This window comes from Telopea speciosissima, chromosome 1 (genome assembly GCF_018873765.1).
Source record: "Telopea speciosissima isolate NSW1024214 ecotype Mountain lineage chromosome 1, Tspe_v1, whole genome shotgun sequence".
NCBI classification, from domain to species: domain Eukaryota; kingdom Viridiplantae; phylum Streptophyta; class Magnoliopsida; order Proteales; family Proteaceae; genus Telopea; species Telopea speciosissima.
In genome coordinates, this window is record NC_057916.1 from 63933794 (window position 1) to 63939396 (window position 5603).

A 5603-nucleotide genomic window follows, 5' to 3' on the forward strand; every position below is an offset into this window, starting at 1 on the left:
TTTTGACCCGTTTGATTGACCCGAGAACCTGATTTTATGACCCGGTGGTCTGGTTTGGCTGAACCAAATCAGACCGGTTTGGTTAGTATTTTGGAACCAAAAACTTACAAAGGCCCGTGTAGGTTTGTTTGGATGAATTTTGAGGTGCGATTTTTTCTAGGGTGTTTATTTTTTGTGCTCTTCGATTGGATATGTAATTTGGCATATGTTGGGTAATTAGAGACCATGGTTTTGACAAATTTTATATTTTTGAATAATCTTGAATGCATGGTATAATGGGCGTAGAGCATCGGATTGAGCTCCGATTTTCTAAGATTTGTTTCGGGTACCTTGTTTGGGTACTGTTGATATCTTCAAGGATTTGTTTTGATGGTTTTGTCTATATGGACTCGATTTTCTCAAATTTTATTTTTAATAATGATAGGCGGTGGGTGTCCCGGTTTTGGGGTTTGAGGTACTTAAATGTTTCAAAGTGACTTTAATGTTAAAGTTGATTTTGTGCATAGGTTTTAGAATACCCAATTTGGCTGCAGATGTTAGAATTACAAAGTGTTATGATGGGATTAGACGGAGCCCACCAAAGTGGCATGTCTGATTTTTATTATGATATTTTTGTAATTCAAGGATGCACAATTATATTAGCAGCAAAGTAGATAATGATCACCTAAAGGTGACATTGTCAAAATTTAGAAGTTTTTATGCACAAGAAATGGAAAAGCATAGCCTAGGGGTTTCTTATCACCCAAAGGTTGAGGAGATTTTCAAACGTCATTGCCTTCTCGTAATAGTTGCACTAGAGACTAGTGCATTTTTCACCCCAAAGGTTGAAAAATATAGTACGGTTAAAATTCTTGTTTGCTAGTTTTGATTGCTGGCGTATTTCATTAGGTATGGGTATATCACACCAAAGTATTGGTGATATTTGCCTAAAGGTGATGTCACCTAAGTTAAGGAAACACATATTGGAAAGAATAGTAATCCAGGGATCCCTTCTGCTCAAAGGTGATGGAATTTTTTAGAGTTGTTCCTTTCGCGATAAATGCAGATGAATGAGAGAACCAATGCATCCCTAGCCCAAAGGATAGGGGTGTAGTAAAGGTTGCAATTCTTATTCGATTTTATTGGTAAGTGCACTAATTATGTAATTGACTAGCCTATTTATTCATGTCTAATATCTTGTTGATTGCTTCTTCTTCCATGCATGATGTCATATTTAAAAATATTTTATACTGTTCTTACTCGCATTGGAATAATTGTAAGGAAAAATAAGTTGTGGACCTAGAAGAGAATTTAGGGTTAATGTCCAAACTTGATATGTTTAGAACACTTTAAGAGATAAGATCAGGATAAGAAAATGGGAACATAGAGAAGGTAGTTGTGTTCAAAAGACACTCGTGGTGAAACTAAAGGTTTGGTGGTATTGGGTCACACAGAAATTAAGGCAGTTATTTCAAAAATCTTGTACAATCTACTTGGTGGTTTATTGCTTATTTTAGTTAATCAGTGGGAGCTTATTGCTTATTTAATTAACGAAAGCTCAATGGGAGCTTGTTTATTATGCTTAACTGTTATAGTACATGCTTGGTTTGTGAAGCATGGAATTTCTGAATATACCTGTTTATGCTAGGTTTGTTGAGAATGGATATTTATGAGTATGCATGGTTTGCTTGGTTTAGCAGTTGTATGCATATGTTTATTGATATGTGAATGTTTCAACGTGGTAATACCAAGGTTTCATGGTGGTAATAATCAAAAGAGGTATTTAGCCAAAGTTAGGTATTAACCAAAGTATATGGCGGATTGTCAAGAGATGGTGGTTAATATTAAAGTAAAGGAGGACCTAGAAGGGCATGACAACAGGGAACATGTGATCACAGGTTAGTTGTCACGGTTAATTTTCCATTACGATTCTGGGTAGCAAGTAAGCTTGTGTTTGTGACTGACAGAAAGTTGTATGTCGTATATTGAAATGTATTTTCTGTTGTTGTTCGACATGAGTCTATTTGTTGATTGTTTTAAGGTTTTAAAGTAGCAGTTTGCAATGTGACTCACATGCCAAGCCAATAGGGAGGTATGTATAATTAATGTAGCCCAAGTGGGAGATTGTAAGATATTTTCAATATCATGTTGGGCTTAATTAATTATGCCCTATTCTATTGGTGTGGGTCCATGGGCATAAACCCGATTTGGGACTATTTTAAGGTTAATGGGGTATACTAGTCTTTTCCACTATGGGGGTGGATTAGATTAGGGTTTTGTATTTATTATAAATACAAGGTTAGGGTCTCTGCAGTCACTTGATCTTATTCTCTGTTCTTCCCACCAAAAATGTGAGGGGTGTGTGAGATAAGGAGACTGGAGAAGATCCTGATCAAAGTTTCTTCGATAAAGGATGGCGACACCAAGGGGATTGTTCTTCTCCAACATACGTGGTGTAAGGTATACATTGTTTTTCTGTTCTTTTTCTTCAATCGTGTTCTAGATCTCTGTATGAAGATGGATTAGGGTTTCACAAAATCCAAGAATTTCTCTAACACATTCCACTTCCAAATGGATAGCATTTCGGTACAAACAAGACAATATTACAAACCTGTACATAAGACAACAGTAATCTTAAAAAATAGACCTGAAAGCCAACATCAATCCAATTCCAAACGGACAACATTTCAGTACAAACAAGAAAATATTGCAGACATGCCTGTACATAAGACAAGATTAATCTTAAAAGAATACAAAAAATAAATACATGAAATCCAACATCATTTAGTTTAAATTAAATTATACATCATTTAATATCATTAGATCCCATGATCAACCTCCAACATAAACTTCATATCCACAGTACTTGCCAATAAATTACATTAGTTTCCCACTGTTCTAGATACCTTAAATTAATAAGGGCAATTTCCACGGATCTCCCCGAAAGAATGGCCAAATACCCGGCACCTCCCCTGGAGCTTGAATTTGGACTCCCGCACTCCCTGCTGTTAACGGTGTCAAATAAAAAAATAAAATGACCATATTATCCTTGTATATAAAATAAAAGAGAATACATTCTCTTCTGCCAACGAAAAGAACTTGTTAGCAGAGAGAGCTCGAGTGAAGAAACCCTAGAGTAAAAATCCAAAAATCTAACTGGTAAAATGTTTCAAGCTAATCAAAGCATTTCTTTTCCAAATAAACAAAGACCTTGGTTTGCTTCTGTGGAAAACAAGAATCAAAGGATCAAAGCTAATCAAAGCATTTCTTCGCCTGAGAGTTCTGCAAATCCTTAACATATATGGTCGATTCGTTCCCAATTCGAAGATGCAAACCACCACAATTCAACGAAAACCACTCTCTTATTGGCTGTCGAACCACCCGTCGATCGTGGGGTTTCGATGGAGTCACTCCCAATTGTGGGGTTCCACATGGTCCTTCCTATTCTCCTCCATAGCCGCCTACATCACCCTCTCCATCTTCCTCCATCTCTTCTTGGCTCTCTTCCGCCGCAGCCACCGTCCGGTGCCTCTTGGCCCCATCCCTGCAATCCCTCGCCATGTCCCTTCTCTCCGTTGTCATCTTCGTCAGGATCCTTCTCTCCATCGCCTCCGAGATACGCAACACCCGTTGGTTCTGGTGAAGTTCTAAAACCCCTTTCCAGTGGCTCCTCTGCTTCCCCTTGGGACTCGCCCTAGCGGCCGTGTCTTCTTCTGGTCTTACGTCTTCTACCTCTCATGCTTCCTCCACTTGCTTCACACCTTCTTCACTATCCTCCATCGTCGTAAGCTCACATTCTTTCAGCTCTTCAACCAATCCATTCTCCTCTGCATGTCCTTCCTCTGGCTCGAGTTCTCGTAATTGTTCCAGGTCTTGGTAAGTCAATGCGAAGAACTTTACCGGTTTGAATTTAAATTATAACTTCTGTTTCCATCAACTAGTCCCAAATGGAAGGACACAATGCTTTACATGTTAAAAAGAATAGTTTTCTTCGAACACTGAGACCCAAATAGAAGAATCCAGTCCAGTTACAAGTTTAATTTCACTCACCGGAGAATATGGTGGGCTTTGATTTCTATTCTTTTTTACAAATTCTTTATCTAGTGAATGAGCTCGTCCATCGTCGGCATGCACAGTTGCAAGTTTCTGTGCGTGCACAGTTGTAGGTTTCTGCTTGGTGATGGTGAATGAGCTCGTCCGTCGTCACCGTGAACAGTTGCAGGTTTCTGCTTTGGTGATCTATTAAAACACTTTGTTTAAGGGTAGTTTCGTCTATTAAGTTGCTTATGTTACCATTTAATATCATTATAATAACAGAGTGGTGTTAGAGGTTTGACACCGTTAACAGCAGGGGGTGCGGGAGTCCAAATTCAAGTGCCGGGGGAGGTCCGTGGGAATTACACAATTAGTAATAATATAACATTTTGTGTTCCCAACCCATTAAAATGTTAATACTTGACTCAACAACTAAATAACAACATTATTTCTCAAATCCAAGCCACCATTTCCGTCTTCTCGACAAATATAGCAGCAACATCTCCCAATCTTCTCTACTACCCATGTATGCTTTCCTCCTACCGTTCTCCTCATCCATTTTACCTCTTATCTCTGCTTGTACATACCCAACTATGGTACCATTAGAACATGAATCACATATGAGTACTTATTTATATACGCAATATAAATATATAATACCTTCATCAAGGAGGTGGTTTAACTCAATTTTCTTTTTATTTAGGTTAATCTCACTGAAGGCATCAAAGACTTCTTTTAATATTCTAGTTTAATTTTTTGAGCTTTTAATCGCTGGTTTAAAATATCGTTTCATAAACACGTTTGAAGTCGAAGGACCTTCAGACATGGAGGTCTCCGCGCAATCAACTGAACCACATTTATGTTGGGTAGAAGGAGCTTCAGAGGTGGAGGTTTCATCTTCCATCCTAGCGAACATTCCACACCCATTATCAACAGTCTGTAATTCAATTTAAAAAATATTAGAAAAAAACAAAAGAACTTAAATCTAATTTTATTTGTTATAAATAACATAAAAATGTATAAGTTGGTATAGTATTTATACCGTAGTTGATTTGGGGCAACACCAGAACGTCCGACCTTTGCTTCTTTCGATTTTTTAAGTTCTAACCTTACATTGTCCATTTTCACATTCACATAATTTAAATTGATCTACCCACAAGAAGAATGGACATTCTCTACCTCTATTTTTTTTCTGACTTACAAACATCTTTCTTACACCTCAGACTACATAATTCACAACTAGCAATGGTAATCATACTCTTAATAGAAGTCATCTGGTGAATTTTTTAAAACAAAAAGGTAGAATTATTTCAAGAAAAGTCAAGGAGCTTAAATATTTAATTTTAATCAAAATCACAAGCTGTTGCAGATAGAAAAGCCTTTTTACCTGTTCTGTGTTTTCTTCCCAATATTTCCAAAAGACCGACAAAATGGATAAAAGTTCTAATTCCTTGCTGAGCATAAATTGAGACATTACATATGCAGAGATATGAGTTTAAATAAAATTCATCACTCTATGTAAAAGAGACATAGAACAACCATTTTACTGAAAAATTAACATTTATTCCATCAAAACAACTTCCTATCAG

General features: G+C 37.1%; 1 pseudogene; it reads left to right on the top strand.

The window, feature by feature from the left end:
• Window positions 1-383: 383 nt before the first annotated feature.
• LOC122652827 lies at window positions 384-4431 on the top strand (annotated as a pseudogene).
• Window positions 4432-5603: the final 1172 nt, after the last annotated feature.